The sequence below is a fragment of the Dama dama genome, chromosome 22 (genome assembly GCF_033118175.1).
Source record: "Dama dama isolate Ldn47 chromosome 22, ASM3311817v1, whole genome shotgun sequence".
In the NCBI taxonomy this organism is placed as follows: domain Eukaryota; kingdom Metazoa; phylum Chordata; class Mammalia; order Artiodactyla; family Cervidae; genus Dama; species Dama dama.
Genome location: NC_083702.1, coordinates 33603815 through 33628416, shown reverse-complemented (window position 1 = coordinate 33628416; position 24602 = coordinate 33603815). Strand labels below are relative to the sequence as shown.

The 24602-nt window shown below is 40.0% G+C and overlaps 1 protein-coding gene across 2 annotated transcripts in view; it reads left to right on the top strand.

Moving 5' to 3' along the window:
• Positions 1-24602, top strand: part of SOX5 (SRY-box transcription factor 5) — a 1090517-nt gene that overhangs the window by 188060 nt on the left and 877855 nt on the right. For both annotated transcript variants that reach the window (XM_061125136.1, XM_061125135.1), the window contains exon 3: positions 18036-18112. The gene's annotated coding sequence lies outside the window, so the exon portion shown is untranslated. The remainder of the gene's footprint in view (positions 1-18035; positions 18113-24602) is intronic.

Below are 24602 nucleotides of genomic sequence, written 5' to 3'. Positions count from 1 at the left end.
GTTGTTACTGTTATTTAGTCACCAAGATGTGTATGACTCTCTGCAACCCCATGGACTGTATTCCTCCAGGCTCCTCTGGCCATGGGATTTCCCAGGTGAAATACTGGAGTGGGTTGCCATGCTTCTTCCAGGGAATCTTCCTGACCCAGGGATTGAACTCATGTCTCCTGCGTCTCCTGCATTGGCAGGCGGATTTTTTACTGCTGAGTCACCAGGGAAACCCTACAGGTTACTGTAGGAAGCTCATAAGAGACATGATCCACCTTTTTAAGAACACTTCAGTTTAGTTAATAAGGCAAGACTTGCAAATAATCCACATGGAAGACCTATTTCCAAGTATAAGAGAGGGCTGTTTAAGAGGTATTCACAGAGTCACAGTTGAGGTTTTTTTCAGAAAAATATATTCTCATTCCACCTACAGGCTATAAGTTGGGGGGCATGACTTGATTGTATTAAAAATGGTTTTCCAAGTGAATTCATTAATTCACACAACCACTCATTAAGAACCATAGATTTAATAGTCTTGTGTGTACATGGTGTATTTACAAGCAGATCAGCACACCTGACATCTTATTTATCAGGGCTTGCCTAGAGTGTGCCTGGGTGGTCAGTCGCTAAGTCATGTCTGGCTCTTTGTGACCCTATGGACTATAGCTGTGTAGACTCCTCTGTCCGTGGGATTCTCTGGGCAAGGGTACTGGAGTGGGTTGCCATTTCCTCCTCCAGGGGATCTTCCTGACCCAGAGTTTGAACCCATGTCTCCTGCCTCTCCTGCATTGGCAGGCAGATTCTTTATCCCAAGCCACTCTTACAATTGAAAGTTCCCTGATTTGAAGACACAGTCCCCAATCTACCAACTTTGGGGTAACAAATCTATATTAATATTTAAAATAAACACATTTAATACACTTGATTCCTCTTAATAAAACAGGATGCTTTCATTCGTTTGTCAACGAATGAAACTGCCCCTTGATATGCAGCAGTGTCTGGCTTTGGGGTCATTAGCTGAGGCTGGACTGCCCTTTTTGCCACTTGTAGCTGAATGGGCATTTATGTATTTCCCAAGACGCAGTTCTCTCACCAGTAATGCATGCCTTTCAGAGGCTGGATTGCTCTTGTGCATTTCATTTGTGATTACCATCTGAAGCAGACATTATACTAGTGCAGAGTCTGAAGGCTAATTTTCCTCAACCTGTTGCGTACTGCCCTACAGACGTCGTCCCCCTTGGATGTTTTACTGGTTTCAAACTTTGGTGGAAATTTTAGGGACTTTCTTTTTGATGCGTTGCCTGTTACTGAACAGACTGAGAAATGCAAAACTCTGATTGTGTTTCCCTCCTTCCTCTCTATATTTGGGTAAAGCTGGATGTATAAACCATGCAGTGTAAACAATTTGAGATCATTACCATTTTGGCTGCAGCCATCAAATTCTTTGGTTTGCCTCAGTTTACTCTCGTGTGTGTTCTGCTTTCTTTTTAAAAGATTTGTCAAGAGTATGAGTTGATTAGAAATACTCATCCTTAGAAATAAAAGCATCACGAGTCTTGGTTGGGGAAGGGGGTTTATCTGCGGGTTCTATCAGAGCTAGATGCACACTAATTTACTAGTGCTGGAACCAAATGGGTTGAAAATCCTTGTTTTCCCACCAGATGGGTTATTTTAAAATATCACAAAACTTCTGAGGTTATTTACATTACAAATGTGCTTCTTTGCACACATCAAGAATTGAGTACCATGTTTTGACAGTAACTCCTTTATGAAATTATATGTTACACAAGTGGAGGAAAATTCAAGTCATTCTCGAGGGAGCAGGCTTATGAATCTGGATGAGGTCACACCTCTTTTAAGATGCAGTTTGATAATCCGACATCAAAACAAAGGAATTCTGTTAATCCTCTCACAAAAGTGCAAATTGCTAATCAGATCCCTGGGCTGGGCTGGCAGCTTGGTAAACAATGAGCTTGGCAGAAGAGTGACTCTGGGCGGATAGATAGCTGGGGAGCTTGGGATACCAACTTTGCTCCTGTGTTAGCCCAGTTGGGCCTGTTGTTTTGAAACAATGACGTATGTCAATGGAGGTGGTTCTTGCGGTCATTGTGTTCTCTCTCTTTTCTCCTTCCATGTTAATGATGATGCAAATCAATTTTCTTTCTCCCGTCTCTCATTTCACTGCACTGGTGTAGAGGCTACTATGCCCCTATATTCTTTTCACTTGGATGCATGTGTCTTTTGAATTTCATTACATATTCCTTTACAAGCCCAGAGGGTTTTCCTTCCTTCCCATAAATAGTGTGGTGGTATTTGAAAAAGAAAGAATAAATCCTAACCCAGCTGAAAAAAGAATCTTCTTCTGGAAGGTGAAATAGGATTCTTTTCTCGTAAGTGATAAAACCCAATTCGAGGCAGCTTAAGGGGGGAAAAAAAAAAAGCTGGAATTGGTTGGGTAAAAGAATACAAGGAAGGCAAATGACTACGTTGAGGGTGATGCAGGAGTTTGAATGGGCCTCAGGAATGGGTGGAACCAGGGAGTCACACTCTGTCACGGCTCAGTACACCTCTCCTGTGTCCCTGTCATTTTGGATGTGGACTTTGCTCTTTCCTGTTGCAGTAGAAATTTCCCCATATGGGAGGAAATGGCACCATTGATGACAGCACGGAAATTCTAAAGCTTGCTGGTTTTTTTCCATTTTACTTAAATAAAATATCTCTGGGAAGAACTCTGATTGGCTACTGTTAGATCAGTTGCTTGTCTTGGACCAATCAACCCTGCGTATATAACCTCGTATTCATCGGAGTGTAGAAGGTGCTTGCGATTTGTCTTTTCCTCTGGCTTTGACCTTTGTGCAATATGCAACCAGCCTGAGAAATTCTAAAACCTGATGATTATGTTAGCACGTGTATCGATTTTGTGCATCTTAATACCGCTCTTCTCACTCTCACTGTGTTTGGTGTTCTTAGCATTTACAACTTTCGCCCAAACATGACTAATAGTTTATTTGAAAGTGAAAAATGCAGCTTTTTCACTCCAAAAGGGGCGTTCACTAAGAGAGTGCACTCTTTTGAATATTTCCAGCTAGTTATGTGTCTCCTATTGAGGGTTGATGAATTACTATCCCCTGCCTTGGGCTTCCTTGGTGGTAAGGTAAAGAATAGTAAAGAATGGTAAAGATGGTAAAGAATCTGCCTACAATGAAGGAGACCTGGGTTCAATCCCTGGGTATGTGTCGTTGTTGTTTAGTCGCTCAATCATGTCCGACTGTTTGCAACTCCATAGACTGTAGCCACCAGGCTTCTCTGTCCATGGGATTTCCCAGGTAGGAACACTGGAGTGGGTTGCCATTTCCTTCTCCAGAGGATCTTCCTGACCCAGGGTTTGAACCCACGTGTCGTGCGTTGACAGGCGGATTCTTTACCGCTGAGCCACCTGGGAAGCCCATGCATGTGTTGAGTGAACATTGGCTCTGGAGCCGTCTTCCTATAGGTAGGAGTACAGTGCTTCTGCTGCTGGGCAGGCTGGGCTGTGGTTGGCATGTTGCTTTTTAATCAGAGGGATGATGTGGAACTCCACAAATCTACATCTGGAGGAGCAGAAATGAGTCAAAGGTAGAGGTTTGGGGTAGAGGCTGTCCCTGGTGGGGCCATGCTACCCACAGCCAAAGCTTTCTGAATAAGAGCTCTGTCTTTTTAAAAGCAATAGGGGGTGAGGATGGAGGGAGCGCTCACAGCGGTAAGTATAACACAGCTGTGCTCTGTTTATGCTTCGGCTACAATAAAAAAGCTATAAAATGTGAGATGTCATAGCTCCACTTTGCTTTATTTATACTATTTCCTCTGAGCTCTGTCACACTGCACATTCATCTGCTAAGTTGCAGCAAGAATGGAGATTAAAATATCACAGCTCAAAATAGGAGTCAAGCGGAAGGAGATTCATCATAGCCCTATTAAAAATATGTAAATATGGGAATGAAGTCATTTTAAAGCTGTACAGCGCTCCTCCTTTATGAGTTAGGATCCCTTGAGCAAGTGGTGGGCTATGCAGGGGACAGAGCTAGAGGACTTGTGCGCCATTTCGTCCACCCATGGAAATTCTTTTAAGATTAGAGACTGTTTTGAATTGCAAATTACACGTGTTTTCCTATAATCATGCCTAAGTTAATAATGGCAGGAAATCTGATGCAAAACAAGAAAACAAAAGATTTGGTAATTAAAGGTTATATATTGTTCACTGGGTTAGAATGATTAAAGTTAAGATCAGAAATCTCCTTCTTGGCTGCAGCTATTAATGAAAACTTGCAAACCCTCCAGAAGTATCACGCTTATAGGAAAGTTCTGAGAAGGGAACTGGAGTTGGAGACCTGACCTGACTTTTTAGAATCCAGTTGAAAATGATAAAGTTAAGTCTGGAAGCTAGGAATCCTCCTTAAAACTTGGCTCATAAATTACTTCTTTCAGCATTTCCTCTATCTCTAGTCTTGACAAAAATGTACTCCCAGTTGTCTATGTGGTGTGCTGGGGAGAGCTAAGGAATAGAATTCTTAGATGGAAAGAGTGGGATATCTCAAATAGTATTAACATGCCTTTTCTATTTTCCTCTGTGTACTTCTGGGTGCCGATTGATGTTTGGCTTCCCTTTCACTGCCCCCCCACCCCGCTGCCCTCAAATGTGCTATTGTAGTAATAATAAAGACCAAACTTAAGTTCTTGAGCATGGAAACCCGCTCCAGTATTCTTGCCTGAAGAATCCCATGGACAGAAGAGCCTGGCGGACTACAGTCCATAGGGATGGTTCTATGTATTTTGTATGTGTTAATTAGTGTAATCCTCACAACAACACTGTACGGTAGGAATCGTGACATTTTACAGATGTGGAAACTGAGGCATAAGATGGCACAGCTGGTGAATGAGAACAAGAATTCAAACAGCATTCTGGCATCACAGTCTGCACTGTCAGCCACTACTGACTTTCCAAAAGATTTAGGAACACACTGAAAAGAGCACTGGGTTGAAAAAGAGCAGATCTGGGGTCCGGGCACAGTCCTACCGTTCCCCTAGTTAACTGATTTTCCTTATCCGTAGAAGGAATGCAGAACGATTGTGTCGTTTCTAATTTTAACTTTGCATGCATTTGTATACTACTACCTCATGAAAATAAAATTTTTGAGCAATAACTTTTCTGCATTCTTATTTAACTAGTTCCAAAAATGGTTATGTTGAACATTTCTAATATACAGTGATTTGGGGATTTCTTTTGTCTTGTGCTTTTCACTGTGTTTGGTTGGGTTGTTTCGATTGCAACTAGTAGGAGCTTCACAGTTAACTAGAGACTTTGTAGCTTTGTGACCTTGAGCATATTTCTGAATCTCCTGTGCCAATTTTATCATCTGTAAAATGCGTATAATAAAAGTACCCCTCCCATAGAGCTGTTGTAAGAATTAAGCCAGATATGACATGTAATAAATTAAAAGATACTTGCTCCTTGGAAGGAATGCTATGACAAACCTAGACAGAGTATTAAAAAGTAGAGATATCACTTTGCCAACAAATGTTCATATAGTCAAAGCTATGTTTTCCAGTAGTCATGTACAGATGTGAGAGTTGGACCATAAAGAAGGCTGAGCATCAAAGAATTGATGCTTTTGAACCATGGTGCTGGAGAAGATTCTTGAGAGTCCCTTGGACTGCAAGGAGATCAAACCAGTCAATCCTAAAGGAAATCAACCCTGGATATTCATTGGAAGGACTGATGCTGAAGATGAAGCTCCGATACTTTGGCCACCTGATGCAAAGAGCTGAATCATTGGAAAAGTCCGTAATGCTGGGAATGATTGAGGGCAGGAGGAGAAGGGGCAGACAGAGGATGAGATGGTTGGATGGTATCACTGACTCGAGGGACATGAGTTTGAGCAAACTCCGGGAAATAGTGAAGGACAGGGAAGCCTGGCGTGCTGCCATCCATGGAGTGGCAAAGAGTCAGACATGACATAGTGACCGAATAATAACAATAACATGTGAAGCACTCAGCACAGTGTCTGTTTTTTCAGTTCAGTCACTCAGTACACAGAACCATACAGAAAAGATCTTCATGATCCGGACAATCACTCCCCTAGAGCCAGACACCCAGGAATGTGAAGTCAAGTGGGCCTTAAGAAGCATCACTAAGAACAAAGTTAGTGAAGGTGACAGAATTCCGGTTGATCTATTTCAAATCCTAAAAAATGATGCTGTGAAAGTGCTGCACTCACTATGCCAGCAAATTTGGAAAACTCAGCAGTGGCCATAGGACTGGAAAAGGTCAGTTTTCATTCCAATCCCAAAGAAAGGCAATGCCAAAGAATGCTCAAACTACCACACAATTGTACTCATCTCACACACTAGTAAAGTAATGCTCAAAATTCTCCAAGCCACTCTTCAACAGTATGTGATCATGAACTTCCAGATGCTCAAGCTGGTTTTAGAAAAGGCAGAGGAACCAAATATCAAATTGCCAACATCCGCTGGATCATTGGAAAAGAGAGTTCCAGAAAAACATCTATTTCTGCTTTATTGACTATGCCAAAGCCTTTGACTGTGTGGTCACAACAAACTGTGGAAAATTTTTCAAGAGATGGGAATACCAGACCACCTTACCTGCCTCCTGAGAAATCTGTATGCAGGTTAAGAAGCAACAGTTAGAATTGGACATGGAACAACAGACTGGTTCCAAATCGGGAAAAGAGTACATCAAGGCTGTATGTTGTCTATTCATAGGAACTACTGCAAATGGTCAGTGTTTGATTATGATTACTATGAATCATCCAAGTCTTCTTGTAAGTTCTTGTTTCTTGCTCCTCATACTACCAGCTCTTCTACCGTGATTGGCAAATCAGTTAATGTTGTTTGTGGTTACATTCGTGAATTAGAAAGCATGAGATAAGATAGCATGAGAAGTTACCATCTACTATGGTGGAAATATTAGAGAAGGGTGGAACTCTGGGAAATGTGTAGGCCACCCTTTAATGTGATGAATAAAGTACCCCAAAAGATCAGGTGACTTGTTCCAGAACACTCAGCTAGCAGATAGAGATGGAGTAAAGCCTCTAGATTCTAATTATAGTTGTCAGTAGAGTGCCAGTGCCGTGCTGCTACCAAGGCCTATGGAGTTGGGCTTCCCAGTGGCTCAGAGGTAGAGAGTCCACCTGTAGTTCAGGAGCTACAGGAGATTGGAGTTTGATCCCTGGGTCAAAAAGGTCCCCTGGAGGAGGATATGGCAACCCACTCCAGTATTCTTGCCTGAAGAATCCCGTGGACAGAGGAGCCTGGTGATCTACAGTCCACAAAGAGTCTGACACGACTGAGGCGACTTAGCATGCATGTACCTATGGAGTTATTAAATGGAACACGTGAAAGTTCTTGAAATTTGTAGAAGGAGCCACAAAGAAAACATATTTTAAGGGTTTAAATGAGGGAAATTACCCTAGTATTTCAGATTTATAGCAATTTAAGATTTTAGATCATGTGTGTTTTTGGCAGAGTTCCGAAAAGAACACTAGGAAAGATGCTTGGGGCTGGCAGAGGAGTATAAGTGGTCATCTTTCTTACCAACCCTTAAAAAAGTGATGTTCTTGGTTGCTTTGTTGAGTGAGCTAATGTGTAACTTTCAACAGTATGTGAAGAAGTGGATCTGATTTGCTGTGAGAAGGTATAAAGAAAAAAAAGATTTTTATGGCAATTTGAGTAATCTAAATAAGGAAATGGGCTTCCCTGGGTGGCTCAGATAGTAGAGAATCTGCCTGCAGTGCAGGAGACCCCGGTTCGATCCCTGGGTTGGGAAAATCCCTTGGAGAAGGGAATGGCAACCCACTCCAGTGTTCTTGCCTAAAGATTTCCATGGACAGAGGAGCCGAGAGATCTACAGTGCATGTCGGTAGCAAAGAGTCAAACATGACTGAGCCACTGACACACAATAGGAAAATAATCTGATATGATATTGCAGTAATTTTGGGACACATCTAATTAGGTCAAATTTTATCACTTCTACTCTAATGTACAAAGAAAATGGAGCTGTTTCCATAATGTATGCTTGCTCCTGAGTCCCAACCCTACTGTGCAGATTGAAAGGTAATAAAAAGCAAACTTGATACAGCATGAAATAACTCAGTGTCTTTACTATCAAATCATCTGTTTGTTAATTTGATCTTTGTTTCCCTGTCCAGGCCCAGGAGCAGGGTAGGGTGAGAGGGGCACCGTGGGTGTAAAATGTAAGGCCACCTTCCTCTCAGATGGAAACCCTGTATTAACATGACCCCGAGAAGGATGACTGCTCACATCTGTGCCATCCCCTGCCACCCCACTCCAGCCCCACTAAAAACGAAAACAAATCCTTGGGGAAATTGTGTATCATTGCAGCTGGTAGGGGTGTGTGGAGCATCACACGGTCACATGTATGCATGCTGGCCCTGGCGTTGTCCCCTGTATCCTTCTTGGCATCTTCCCTCGGCCACTGTGGGCCTCTGTCCTTGCTGATAAAATTAGCCCCACCTGGATATGAGCCGGAGCAGCTGCTGCGGGCCTCCCGTGGCCTTCAGCTTGAGGTTCCTCTTCCTTTCCCCATCCCCAGGGCTCTCCCCATCCTCCTCTGTGTTGTACTGAGTTGTGTGTGTGTTGGGACTGGGGAAGATGGAACAGAGCTCAGACATTTTGAGGCTCCTCGCTCCTACACCCTCTGTTTTTTCATTTCTCCTTCACCAGGTTCAATGGCTGTAAGACTTACAAGAAGGATTCCCTGAGAGGTTTGTGTCCACTCCTGTCCCCTCCCCAGCAAGTAATGTCCGTGAAAGAGGACTGACAGCCCATAGACCCTTGGGTGCCTTTTGTCTAACTGATATTCTCCAGCCCCACCTCCTTATAGGTTAAATGCTGTGATACAGGAGAGCCTGGCCTACCTCTGAGCTCTATCTCTGTCCTTGCTCATGATGTCTCTTCTCTCCCTCTCTAGATACACGAGAGTTCCCATACTGTCTCTCTTTGCTTAGGATCTACAGTTTGCTTTTACATTTTCACTGGGAATGTTTTCAAAATCTTGAAACTACTTTTCACTTTCAAATTCTCTCATTCAAGATTGTGGTCTCACTAAGTAAGCTGATTAACAGCCCCTATATTCTAACTACTATCTGATCTCCCAGGTTGCATTCTGGAGGGTCACCTCTGGGCTGAGTGCCCAGGAACTCATAACTGAGATAGAGAGTTCGAGAGAAAGGAGTAGTTATCACACAGTAGACTTAAGATATGTGGGTAGTACAGGTTAGTCCTCACTTCCAAGCCTGGTTCTTGCTCTCAATTTAGAACACTCTCCCTCCATGGGGTATATATTCTGTAGATTCTGCCCCATAGAAGGGATTAGGTCTAGTGTCAGCTTCTCCCAAGAGGACCTAACCATTCATAATCTCTGAGTGAGTGCTCAGATGCTCAGTCATGTCCAACTCTTTGCAACCCCATGGACTGTAGCCTGCCAGGCTGTCCATGGGAGTTTCTGGGCAAGAATACTGGAGTGGGTAGCCATACCCTCCTCCAGGGGATCTTCCCAACCCAGGAATCGAACCCAGGTCTCCTGCATTGCAGGCAGATTCTTTACTGTCTGAGTCACCAGAGAAGCCCTAAAATATTTAGTGTATTCGTGAACTAATGACTTTATCTTAAAAACAATAGAAATTGTTCATTTTCGGTAAAGGTATAACATAAGATTTGTGTTTTATAAAAAATAATGTGGCAGCGTTATAGTAAATGAATAAAAAGGGAATGAGACAGGGAGCAATTGTAGCAGCATGTTTTACGAAGACTCTGAGAGTCTTTTTAAGTGACCCCCAATCTCACTTCAGATACTTAGAGATTCTGTGTCTTCTGCACTGAGCATATGTTGGTTTCCCACATAAGCCTCAAGAAGGTACAGTCACTGCCTACTCTTACCCTTAAAATGGCCCAAGAAAATTTGGAGATAATTCACAGCATATTTAAGAGTTACCTTCTCAACACCTTCCATATAGAAGATAGAGAGTTGAGTCTTCCAAATGATCTATTGAAAAGACAATGTATACATTTTTGTCTTAGTCCATATGGGGTGCTATAACAAAAATATCATAAACTGGGTGGCTTGACACAACAGAAATTTATTTCTCACACTTTGGAGGCTGGGAAGCCCATGATCATGGCAGCAGCACAATTAGTTTCTGGTGAGAGCCTGCTTCCTAAATGTTTCTCTTTTCACTGTGCCCTCATCTGGTGGAAGGAGACAGATGGGGAGCTCTTCAGGGTATCTTCGATAAGATTACTAACCCCATTCATGATGGTTCTACTCTCATGAACTAAGCACCTCCCAGAAGCCCTACTTCCTAATACTGTTACATTGGATATTAGGTTTCACCATATGAATTTTGGGAAGGACACAAATATTCAGTCTGTAGCATATGACATAGTACCTTTTTTTGGGTTTCTTATTCAGAGTGCGTCTATGACTTTTCAGTACTGGTAATGGCAACTGGGATTTATATGGTTAACGAAACCTAGCATGTAACTGATACTGTTTTCAGAGTGAAAGACTGAAGAGCAGTCAATAGAATACCTACAGAATCCTCAGTTCCTGCGGCAGAAACGCAGGACTCTCTAGTTGCAGCAAGCGGGCTTCTCTAGTTGTGGTACATGGGCTTAGTTGCCCCATGGCATGTAGGATCTTCATTCCCTGATCAGGAATCAAACCCATGTCCCCTGCATTGAAAGGTGGATTTGTAACCACTGGGCCACCAGGGAAGTCCCTCTAGACCAAGTTTTAAAAGATTTATGTGACCAGGTTAGACCCATGCAGATAATCTCCCTGTTTTACAGTCAACTGTGTTATATAATACAACCTGTTCATGGAAATAAAACCCATCATATTCACAATTCTGGATATTATGCCAAGAAATGTGTTCACAAGTTGAGGGGAATTTGGGGACCACTTTAAAATTCTGCCTACCAAACTGATATTTGAAAAAAAAAAAAAAAGAAAAAGGTTGTAAATAGCCTCTTGAGTACTGTGTTTCGGAGATGCAAAAGGAGCATGTGATTTAATTAATATTTTGTTTGAAAACCAGTGTACCTCTTTTTTTTTTTTTTTTTTTTTTTTTTACCAGTGTACCTCTTAAGTTAACTTTCTAATATCTGAACTTAACAGAGCTACTATTACTGATCTTTAGAAATTTTACTTGTATGGGACTCATTTATTTCTAAATAGTATTGCTGTTCATGTAACTAAAACAAACAGAATATTTCTCTGTCTATTACTGGAGTAGGATTTTATTGTTTGTACATGGAAAAATAAACCAAAATACAATCTATACATAAACACCATCAATTTAAAGTGATTTTCACTGTTAAATGGGGGTTTTGTTAAGTTTACTTGAGTAGTAAAATAAGATATCTTTCAAAGCTTTGGGGCTTTCTAGATCTAAAGAAAGAAAATATGAGAGTTTAACCAACTGTACATTTAGTCAGCTACAGAGTTCCAAGGAGTCCTCCACACAGGACCACCCTCATTTTTGACACCAAATGCATGTTTGAGGGTTTCCAAAACCACACTCAGGTTTGAAAACTCTCTGGAAGTACTCACAGAATTCAGTGAAAGCTGTTATAGTCATGGTTACAGCTTATTACAGGGAAAAGATACAGCCAAGGAAAAGCAGTCTATAAATGCTGAATCTGAGGCTAGAAGACCCAACCACAGAGCTTTCATTGTCCTACTCTCTGGAGGCAGGACTTGTTACTCTCAGAGCATTGACACGTGACAGTAAGCATGGAGCATTGCCAAGAAGAGAAACTCATTGAGCCTTTGGTGTCCAGAGTTTTTACTGGGATTTGATCACATACCTCTCGTGGGGCTGATAGTCTATGGACATCAGTGCCGGGCTAATACCTTCAGTCTCCAAGTAGTTTTGGAGGCAAAATTGATACCACATGACCCACAGCTCCCATCACAGAATCACATTATTAGATTATTTTGTGCTTAGTTGCTTAGTTGTATCTCACTCTTTGCGACCCCATGGACTAAAAGCTTGCCAGGATCCTCTGTGCATGGAATTTTCCAGGTAAGAATACTAGAGTGGGTTGTCATTTCTTCCTGCAGGGGATCTTCCCGACTCAGGAATCAAACCTGTGTCTCTTGGGTCTCCTGCATTGGCAGACAGGTTCTTTACCACTAGTGCCACCTGAGAGGCCCCATGGCCAAATCCCTCAGGCAAGCAAGGACATTCCTGTCCTACAGGACATTTTCAGGCCCTAGAGATCACTTCCCTAATAGCCAAAGGAAAGTCCCTCTCTGTGGGTGAGGTTAGCTGTTCATAATGGCGGTGGGGGGCGGGGGGGAGGAAAGAATACAAATAGTACTTTATAATACTTCTTGAGGGCTCACTGTGTGTCACACAGTGTGTATGCATTGTTTCCTTTGATCCTTTGAATCTCATTAAAAAGTCACTAAGTTTGTCTTTGTTTTAAAGGCAAACTGGTATGTGGAAAGGTTAGTGCCTTATCCAAAACCTTGTAGTAAAGAGTCAGTGGTGGAAACAAGATTTGAAAATGTGTCAGTGCGGTTCAGTTGCTCAGTCACATCTGACTCTTTGTGACCCCATAGACTGCAGCACGCCAGGCCTCCCTGTCGATCACCAACTCCCGGAGTTTACTCAAACTGATGTCCCTTGAGTCAGTGATGCCATCCAACCATCTCATCCTCTGTCCTCCCCTTCTCCTCTTGCCTTCAGTCTTTCCCAGCATCAAGGTCTCTTCAAATGAGTCAGCTCTTTGCATCAGGTGGCCAAAGTATTGGAATTTCAGCTTCAACATCAGTCCTTCCAATGAATATTCAGGACTGATTTCATTTAGGATTGATTGGTTGGATCTCCTTGCAGTCCAAGGGACTCTCAAGAGTCTTCTCCAACAACATAGTTCAAAAGCATCAATTCTTTGGTGCTCAGCTTTCTTTATAGTCCAACTCTCAACATCCATACATGACTACTGGAAAAACCATAGCCTTGACTAGATGCACCTTTGTTGGCAAAGTAACATCTCTGCTTTTTAATATGCTGTCTAAGTTGGTCATAACTTTTCTCCCGAGGGGTAAGCATCTTTTAACTTCCTGGCTGCAGTCACCATCTGCAGTGATTTTGGAGCCCCCCAAAATAAAGTCTGCCACTGCTTCCACTATTTCTCCATCTATTTGTCATCAAGTGATGGGACCCGATGCCATGATCTTAGTTTCCTGAATGTTGAGTTTTAGACCAACGTTTTCACTCTCCTCTTTCACTTTCATCAAGAGCCTCTTTAGTTCTTCTTCACTTTCTGCCTTAAAGGTGGTGTCATTTGCATATCTGAGGTTATTGATATTTCTCCCAGCAATCTTGATTCCAGCTTGTGCTTCATCCAGTCCAGCGTTTCTCATGATGTACTCTGTATATAAGTTAAATAAGCAGGGTGACAATATACAGCCTTGACGTACTCCTTTTCCTATTTGGAACCAGTCTGTTGTTCCATGTCCAGTTCTAACTGTTGCTTCTTAACCTGCATACAGGTTTCTCAAGAGGCAGGTCAGGTGGTCTGGTATTCCCATCTCTTTCAGAATTTTCCACAGTTTACTGTGATCCACACAATCAAAGGCTTTGGCATAGTCAATAAAGCAGAGGTAGATATTTTTCTGGAACTCTCTTGCTTTTTCAATGATCCAGTGGATGTTGGCAATTTGATCTCTGGTTCCTCTGCCTTTTCTAAATCCAGCTTGAACATCTGGAAGTTCACAGTTCACATATTGCTGAAGCCTGGCTTGGAGAATTTTGAGCATTACCTTACAAACATATGAGATGAATGCAATTGTGTGGTAGTTTGAGCATTCTTTGGCATTGCCTTTCTTAGGGATTGGAATGAAAACTGACCTTTTCTAGTCCTGTGGCCACTGCTGAGTTTTCCAGATTTTCTGGCATAGTGAGTGCAGCACTTTCACAGCATCATCTTTTAGAATTTGAAATAGCTCAACTGGAATTCCATCAATTCCACTCACTTTGTTCGTAGTGGTGCTTCCTAAGGCCCACTTCACTTTACCTTCCAGTGTGTTTGGCTCTAGGTGAGTGATCACACCACATGATTATCTATGTTGTGAAGATTTTCTTGGACAGTTCTTCTGTGTATTCTTGCCACCTCTTCTTACTATCTTCTGCCTCTGGTAGGTCCATACTATTTCTGTCCTTTATTGAGCCCATCTTTGCATGAAATGTTCCCTTGGTATCTCTAATTTTCTTGAAGAGATCTCTAGCCTTTCCCATTCTATTGTTTTCCTCTATTTCTTTGCACTGATCACTGAGGAAGGCTTTCTTATCTCTCCTTGCTATTCTTTGGAACTCTGCATTCAGATGGGTATATCTTTCCTTTTCTCCTTCACTTTTTGCTTCTCTTCTTTTCACAGCTATTTGTAAGGCCTCCTCTGTCAGCCATCTTGCTTTTTTGAATATCTTTTTGTTGGGGATGGTCTTGATCCCTGTATCCTGTACAATGTTATGAACCTCCGTCCATAGTTCATCAGGCACTCTGTCTATCAGATCTAGTCCTTTAAATCTATTTCTCACTTCCCCTGTATAATCATTAGGGATTTGATTTAGGCCATACTTGAATGGTCTAGTGGTTTTCCCTACTTTCTTCAATTTAAGTCTGAATTTGGTAATAAGGAGTTCATGATGTGAGCCACAGTCAGCTCCTGGTCTTGTTTTTGCTGACTGTATAGAGCTTTTCCATCTTTGGCTGCAAAGTATATAATCAGTCTGATTTTGGTGTTGACCATCTGGTGATGTCCATGTGTAGAGTCTTCTCTTGTGTTGTTGGAACATATGTCAGCGTAACTCTGATGTACATGATCTCAAAGGCTGTATGGCCTCCACCGAAACCAGAGACAATGAGAATATGTAATGGAATAAGCATTTAGAAGGGGCTTCCCTGGTGACTCATGGTAAAAAAATCCACCTGCCAATGCAGGAGTCACGGGAGACTCAGGTTCAATCCCTGGGTTAAGAAGATCCCCTGGAGGAGGAAAGGACAAGCCACTCACTCCGGTATTCTTGCCTGAGAGATTCCAGAACAGAGGAGACTGGCAGGCTATACTCCATGGGGTCACAAAAGAGTCGGCCAAGACTTAGCAACTAAACAACAACAACAAAGCATTTAGAAACAATTATTTTTGAGAATTGATTTTCAGGAAGTTATAATTCAAACATATAAGAATATATGGTGGAGAGGGAGGTGGGAGGGGGGATCGGGATTGGGAATACATGTAAATCCATGGCTGATTCATATCAATGTATGACAAAACCCACTGGAAAAAAAATAATAAAAAAAAAAAAGAATATATGCATGCAAAAGACAGAAATATAGATCAATGGAACAGAATAGAAAGCCCAGAGATAAATCCACGAACCTATGGACACCTTATCTTCGACAAAGGAGGCAAGGATATACAATGGAAAAAAGACAACCTCTTTAACAAGTGGTGCTGGGAAAACTGGTCAACCACTTGTAAAAGAATGAAACTAGAACACCTTCTAACACCATACACAAAAATAAACTCAAAATGGATTAAAGATCTAAGTGTAAGACCAGAAACTATAAAACTCCTAGAGGAGAACATAGGCAAAATACTCTCTGACATATATCACAGCAGGATCCTCTATGACCCACCTCCCAGAATATTGGAAATAAAAGCAAAACTAAACAAATGGGACCTAATGAAACTTAAAAGCTTTTGCACAACAAAGGAAACTATAAGCAAGGTGAAAAGACAGCCCTCAGAATGGGAGAAAATAATAGCAAACAAAGCAACAGACAAAGGATTAATCTCAAAAATATACAAGCAACTCCTGCAGCTCAATTCAAGAAAAATAAATGACCCAATCAAAAAATGGGCCAAAGAACTAAACAGACATTTCTCCAAAGAAGACATACAGATGACTAGCAAACACATGAAAAGATGCTCAACATCACTCATTATCAGAGAAATACAAATCAAAACCACAACGAGGTACCATTACACGCCAGTCAGGATGACTGCTATTCAAAAGTCTACAAGCAATAAATGCTGGAGAGGGTGTGGAGAGAAGGGAACCCTCTTACACTGTTGGTGGGAATGCAAACTAGTACAGCCGCTATGGAAAACAGTGTGGAGATTCCTTAAAAAACTGGAAATAGAACTGCCATATGACCCAGCAATCTCACTCCTGGTCATACACACCGAGGAAACTAGATCTGAAAGAGACACCTGCACCCCAGTGTTCATCGCAGCACTGTTTATAATAGCCAGGACATGGAAGCAACCTAGATGCCCATCAGCAGACAAGTGGATAAGGAAGCTGTGGTACATATACACAATGGAATATTACTCAGCCATTAAAAAGAATTCATTTGAATCAGTTCTAATGAGATGGATGAAACTGGAGCCCATTATACAGAGTGAAGTAAGCCAGAAAGATAAAGACCAATACAGCATGTATATGGAATTTAAAAAGATGGTAACGATAACCCTATATGCAAAACAGAAAAAGAGACACAGATGTACAGAACAGACTTTTGGACTCTGTGGGAGAAGGCGAGGGTGGGATGTTCTGAGAGAATAGCATTGAAACAAGTATACTATCTATGGTGAAACAGATCACCAGCCCAGGTTGGATGCAAGAGACAAGTGCTCAGGGCTGGTGCGCTGGAAAGACCCAGAGGCATCGGGTGGGGAGGGAGGCGGGAGGGGGGATCGGGATGGGGAACACATGTAAATCCATGGCTGATTCATGTTAATGTATGGCAAAAACCACTACAATATTGTAAAGTAATTAGCCTCCAACTAATAAAAATAAATGGAAAAAAAAAAAAAAAGAATATATGCATGCATACTTTCCCTGGTGGCTCAGACAGTAAAGAATCTGCCTGCAATGCAGGAGACCTGGGTTTAATTCCTGGATTGGGAAGATCCCCTGGAGAAGAGAACAGCTTCCCCACTCCAGTATTCTTGCCTGGAGAATTCCATGGACAGAGGAGCCTGGCAGGCTACAGTCCATGGGGTTGCAACAAGTCAGACAGAGCTGAGTGACTTTCACTTTCACTTTTTCAGTTACTCAGTCATGTCTGACTCTGTAGCCGCATGGACCATAGCCCACCAGACTTCTCTGTCCATGGGATTTTACAGGCCAGAATATTGGCGTGGGTTGCCATTTCCTCCTCCAGGTGATCTTCCTGACCAAGAGATTGAACCCGAGTCTCCTGTGTCTCCCCCGCTGGCAAGCGGATTCTTTAACCGCTGAGCCACACTGGAAGCCTTAAGAATGTATGTTGTTGTTGTTGTTCAGTCACCAAGTTGTGTCCAACTCTTTGTTACCCCATGGACTGCAGCTCATCAGGCATCTGTGTCCCTCACCATCTCCCGGAGCTTGCCCAAGTTTATGTCCATTGAGTTGGTGGTGCCCTTCAATCATCTCATCCTCTGATACCCTCTTCTCCTTCTGTCCTCAATCTTTCCCAGTCTCAGAGTCTTTTCCAGTGAGTCAGCTCTTCACATCAGGTGGCCAAAGTATTGGAGCTTCAGCTTCAGTATCAGTCCTTCCAGTGAATATTCAGGACTGATTTCCTTTAGGATTGACTGGTTTGATCTATTTGCAGTCCACGGGTCTCTCAAGAATGTTCTCCAGCACCACAGTTCAAAAGCATCAATTCTTTGGCACTCAGCCTTCTTTATAGTCCAGCTCTCATGCATACATACATTCATACATGCATACATATATATGTATATATATGAAGTATGTATGCTCATACTTTCTGCTACTTTAATAATATATACTGCTCATATACTCATAATGTTCTCATATATTGAAACTTTAATAATATAGAATATAGAGGAAGAGGTTAGGTGGATAGATTGGTTGCTTTATTGAATTCATACCATCCAAGTGGATTCTAGTCATCACTGTATCACTTGATTCATTCAAACACATTTACAGGTATACATTGTATCTCAGGTGCTGGGCTGGCCACCTGTGACCCAAAGATGATGATAAGGATGTTCCTGCCAACAAGAAGCTAGCGGTCCACAGGGGTATGTAAACTGCTTGTTTTTTCTTATTTTGATTATTATCTGTTTTTAAAGCAGAATACAGAGCACTCAATATGTAAGAAATATGTTGCACAGAAATTTTGCAAGCATTTGAGACAATTTTTTTTGGAGTGGATGAGCTGATGCTAAAGAAAGTTGCAATTTGGAGATGGTTGTTCATATAACCAAATCAAATAATTAAGGTTCACTCTTTGGTAGATTCTATAATAATAGGATAGATTAAAAAGAAGCAGTGACTCTAGAAAAAACCAAAGCACTGAGTTTTGTGTGTGTTACCTACTTATGGTAGTAAATGATGACAAATGAATCACAAGTAGTAACGGGGTACATTGCCTTTTTTTTTTTATTGTAGTGGTTTTTGTCATACATTGACATGAATCAGCCATGGATTTACATGTGTTCCCCACATTGCCTTTTTGCACTTAGAACCTTGACTACTGTTTTTTTATTGGTTACTTTAGTGCTAATTGTTATCTTTCATTTTCTCCTTCATTGATTTCTCCAACTGAACAAAGTGTTTATTGGGATTAAAAGTAGGACTCCTTATTTAGTTAACATTGATGTTTTGGCAAATATACATGTTATTTAAGTAATTTTATTTGTTATAGTTTTAATAGTCTATGCTTACAATAAGCCATGAAGTTTGCTGGGCGTAGTCCTGAAAAACTAAATACAGTAATTAGTAATTAGTACTAAATATAAGTAAGAAATATTATATTCTAATGATACTTTATATATTTCATAAGGTTACTGCAGAGGAATGGTATTAGAAAATAAAATAATAAATTTAAGTGAACCTGATGCCCAGTAGTTCATACTGATGCCTTACCAACCGTATAACAATATATTTGGGCATATTTAATAAATATATTAATATTCTATTTAGATTAAATATTGTAACTGCTGAGAGTGCAGTTGTGATTATCTAAAAATGTGAGCAAACCATGAAAGAACATGTCCTTTTTCTTAGCAATATGATTTTAATTTTTAAAAGCATTTAATTTCATAAACCATATCTATCATCTTTAGATAGATAAATGTTGTGGCAATTTTTTGAATGAACCTCTTGGTTCCCTAAAGAAATTATGGACACACTATAAATTTACAAATGAAAGGCCATTTATCAGAGTTATAAATATGAGTGTTTCCTGTGCTGATGCCCATGCAAACTTAAAGTGGTTTAATATCTATCAGCTTTTGTGTATACTTAGTTCAGTGAAAGAATATAGATATTGTCACACTTGCATGGTGTCATAACATTGGCAAAGTAGTGAGAGTGACGTGCAATATTTTTTGAATAGCATGGCATTTTCTTGAATTACTGCTGGCAAGAGAACATAAATCAATCTTAATAATGGATATTCCAAAGATGTTTATTAATCTATTCATTTAATCTAAAATACTCACTCTTGGCATTTATAGAGCCAGTTCAAAGGAAGTGGTAAGTGCTACTAAACCCCAGCAGTTACTTTGAGGGGCTCCATAATTATGTCAGCTAAGTTTGGTTGAAATGGAGATCAAAATGCGTGAAAATCTTTTCCTCCTAATCTATGCTATAGATATTTGCTTGACTAAAATGTATTTTCTTGTATGTGTGTAATCAGAATTTTGATTTGCTCCATCATTGATGAAACTTACTATATGGCTCTCTACTTGAACCTTCAGTTTTTAAAATCTGTTCCCCTTGTTCCCTCACTGTCTGTCTGTCTGTCTCTCTCAGTCTGTCTGTCTCTCTTTTTTTCCTCTCCCTGTCCCTCTCTCCTGAAAAGTAATCTTGTACTGTGCAAACTTTGACTGAAAAGGACTGGAAAACTGACTGAATTCCTGTGTACCAAAATTAGAACTAGTATATGGCACATGATTTTGACAATAGGTAATGAGATTAATGACAGGTAGGATGAACAGAATGAAGAATACAGAGAGGGGAATTTACCTTAGGTAGAAAAGGTCAGAGAATGCCAGTAACATTTAAGTTGAAGAAGTCAGCTATGCTAATTTGTGGAGTAAGATGGTATGAGTGTGCATGTGTGTGTGTTATTTATTAAAGTATAGAAAATCTATTTATAAATATGTTATCATTCTTTCATAATTAAAAAAATAAAGAAATTATTGTATTTCCTTAAAAAATGAAAGAAAATATGGACACAGATCTAACTTCTGGATTAAAATACTGTAAACAAGACTCATTTTTTCTCTATCTCTGAGGTTCCACTAATGTAGCCCCAGTCTCTGGCTTCATTTGGGAGCAGGATGGTGGCAGCAGCAGAGCTTCAGCTATAACATCCTCTCAGGCTTCAGATCAAACAAGAAAAAGAGAGACTCTCTCCCAGAAGACCTATCAAAATCTGTTTGTACTAATTCGTGTTGGTTAGATCACAGAATCATCCTATGCATCTCTTTTGGGCTTCCCTGGTGGCTCAGGGGTAAAGAATCTGCCTGCCAATGCAGGAGTGATCCCTGGATCAGGAAGATCCCAGGGAGAAGGAAATGACAACCACTGTAGTATTCTTCTTGGGAGAATTCCATGGACAGAGGAGCCTGGTGGGTTAACAGTCCATGGGGTTGCAGAGTCAGAAACGACTTAGCCTCTAAACAGTAACAGCGTCTCTCTTGGAGGAGGAGATAGAGTCAGCTTCATCATTTTCCATGAATTAGGCATTAAGGTTGAATTACAGAGGAAAATGGGGTCCTGTTCACAGAAAGAGGGTGCATGGATGCTAGGTAGTCAAAAAGAATGATTGGCTGTAGGAAAAATCACAATGGTGTGTATATTCTACACATAATTCATATAATTACATGAAAATTTACATATAATTCCAAAAACCTATAGATTTAATAGCAATATATGGACTCCAGGTTAAGATATTCTGAAAGTAACACTGAATCAATACCTTCTAGAACCAAAATACCCCTCAAAACCCAACACTGATATCCATAGCCATATAGGAAAATTTGTTGTTTCTGGCATTTCCTGAATAAAGGAACAAAATTTACTTATTTTGTGTATACTCAATCCTTAGCTAATTGTTTAAATGATGTTATCAAGTTAGAAATGGAAAAGAAGTTATATTTTCTTATTAGCTAAAGTGGAAATGTAGTACGTCAGCCTGAAGCTATTTCTTTAGCTATTATTTTGTAGAAGGAAAAGACGAAAAATCTTTTACTCAAGTTAAGAACTTCCTACTGGCAATGTTAGGTTTCCATTAGGAAAAAAAGAACATTTTCGATGTTGAATCAACAATTTTTTATTGTTTTGGGAGTCTTTGTTTACATGTATCATAAATCCTTTCAGTATAGTCAGTTCAGTTGAAAAATGTTAACCAGGTCTATAAAGTATTTTTGATAATTGACCCCAAATCCTTTGTGAGTTGCTGATTTCTTTTCTTTCTAGTCATATTTTTTAGAACATCTTGGTGAAGTGTCAGTTATTTCCTTAAAATTTATTTTACTAGAAAAATCTAGAGAGAACTGGTGAAAAATATAGGTAGGTCAATCATAGGACACACCAGTACTTAAAAAATGCTTACATAATCATTGTCTATTTTTCATTAATACTGGGAAGAAAACAACTTGTAAGAATGCAGAGACTACAGTGGCAGCAACCCAGATGGGAGACGCAATTATGCTTTATTTTTACATAGTTTTCTCAGTGTATTGACAAGAAGAAGGGGTTAGCCTGGGATTTTTAAATTGCTTCACTGAGCACAAGAGTTTTTCTTCTCAAGTGAATCAAAAATAGGAAAGAATTCCGAGATCACCAGATAATTTTAGAGAATAAACATGTTAACTGAAGAAAAGTTCTCTGTCTTCCCTTTTGTCTCTTTACACAAGCAAAACCCTCTGAAGTTTGAACACCCTTCCTCATGAATGGATAAGCTTTTTAACTGAAATCTGCTTATGACTGAAGTAAGTTGTCACTGCTCCTTGTTAAGTTTAATACTCTCAGTCGTGAAGAAGTGCATTATATTTTCCCCTACCAATTAATACTAGTGAAATACAGCTGTTTGGGAGGGTGCCCAGTGTTCAGAATCTTTCTACAAAGGCCATAGTGTATCTGCCTTTCCAGATTAGCATGTTATTTTTAAAACCCTTCTCCTGGAAACCTCAGTTTACCATCAGTTCTTATTTCAATTCAGAAGCTTGTAGATCAGTTACCACTCTCTCTCTCTCTCTATGGTTTTTGTTTTGCTTTGCTTTCTAGATTACAACCTATCTACACAGTGTCAATTATCTGTGAACACGAAACAGCAGGTAGTTCATTCAATGTAAACTAGTTTATAGATTTTCTGGCTATACATTTGTCTCTGTTTTCCAGATTCCGTTTTCATTTTAATTATAGAGAAATTAGTCATTAATAGATTTGGAGAAATGAAGTTTTTTTTCCTAAAGGAATAAACATTTTTACATTTAATAAAAATGTTACTCTTCCATTTTGGTTAAAACAAATCAATGGTTATTTTTGTGAGTTAAGGCAGGAAGAAACTATGACTGCTGTAATCCTTTCTAAAGACAGAGATAGAGAAGCATATTTCTGCTAGAGAAATTCACGTTGTGTTTTTCTTATATAATGTCCAATTCAGTTGTGTAGGTGTGAAGTTTCAGATAAGATTAAATACTTTTACAGATGTGAACAGTCAAAACATTCCATATTATTTATTTGAAGGACTTTTTAGAGAGAAGGAATGGGTTTTAATTCAAGAACCTAAAGTATAGATTTCTGTAGACTGCTTGTCTGAAAGGGATAAGCTAGGGAGTGAACAGAGGGAGAAAAATCTGCATACATATTTGCTTTTCACTTTAGGACTCTTGATTGCTTTTGTCACTGATAGGGATTTTTCTCCAACTAGGAGTGAAAGAGACAAAGCAGGTAATCTACATGCTCTTTCTCAGGTTTTCTCTCAGTGCCTGTATATGAAAACATGTCAGACAACTGGTCAAATAGGGCCTAAAGTGTTCTGTGTTTATTTGTTGTAATTCCATTCTTTACTGAGAAGGAAATAAAAGAAAGCTTGAGGTTGATGACGGACTTGGTATCTTGCCACATTTCTAGCTCAGTTCATGGACGACTCTCTACTTCAGAGAAGGTTAATATTTTCCAGAGATGTTCCATAGGTCTTCTAAATCATACTACAGACACCTGCTCCTTTATATGGGTATGTTATCTGCCTAGGATGAATCAGAGTTGGTTGGTTTTTTTTTCTTTCTTTCTTTCTTTTTTTTTTTTAGTGTGCTTCCTTTCAAAAACCTCATTAATCTCAGTGTGCAGAATTTAGGGGGAAAGTCATGTTTTGCTAGTTGACACTGTTTAATGTAAATGATTTATGATTGTTCCTTATGTATACACAATAGGCACTTTATAAATTGGATTGTTCTAGGAGTAACACGATACATAAATGTTATTGCTATAAATTCTGAAGTTGGCTATATATTTTTGTATCATGTAACCAGCTGACTTATAAATGCTGACTATTCCAACCTGCACTTTCTACTCAATATTGTAAGTGGTGACTTAGGTAAGCCTCACAGAGATATACACGGAGGCACTCAGACCATGCAAGATCAGGACACCCTGGCATCTCTCCAGCGTGACTTATGGCTATCTTCCAGGGGTGATGGCAGAAAAAAGGAGTGAGAGGGGAAAGTGAAACTGTATGTAGTAAAAAAACAAAAAAAAGAGGCTAAATTATAACTAATTTTTGCCCAGTAAAATCAAGAAACAAGTGAGAGAGAGAAGGGGAAAAAGGGGAAAAAGCAGAGAAAATAGCAGAAAAGAATTAGTAAAACTAACTCAGAAAATTTAGGTAGACATCATTTCACCAGTAAATTTTTCATTTCGATAATAGGAGGTAAAGATAAAGGTAAGAATAGAATAGAAACTATTTGTATGTATATACTTTTGTAATAGTATATTTATATGACGTGGTGGTGCTAAGTGGTAAAGAACCTCCCTGCCAATGCAGGAGGCATAAGACACATCAATTTGATCCCTGGGTCAGGAAGATCTCCTGGAGGAGGGCATGGCAACCCACTCCAGTATTCTTGCCTGGCCTGGCGGGCCACAGTCCATAGGGTTGCACAAAGTTGGACATGACTCAAGTGACTTGGCACAATAGAATTAATAGTATTTAATTACATTTTTGTTTTTGGCATTTGTGTGAGGAATGGAGTTTTGCAAATCATTTGGTTTTTACTGGTGGAGCAGGACATTTTATTATATATATAATCCTGTTATATTAATAGCCCTTATTTTTTCACCTTGATAACTTGCTGTGATTTTCTGAGATCCTAAAGAATTTGAAAAAGTCTCTGAATAATTGGTCATATTAGATCCAAGTAATTGCTAAATACCAAAGTCATTTAAAATGCTGAGTTAGAAGGAAAGAGTAACATATAACTGACCGGCCAGATTCACGGCAATTTTCTGGTTTCTCTTGGTTATTAACGCTACCTGATCACACAGTCCTGGCATCAG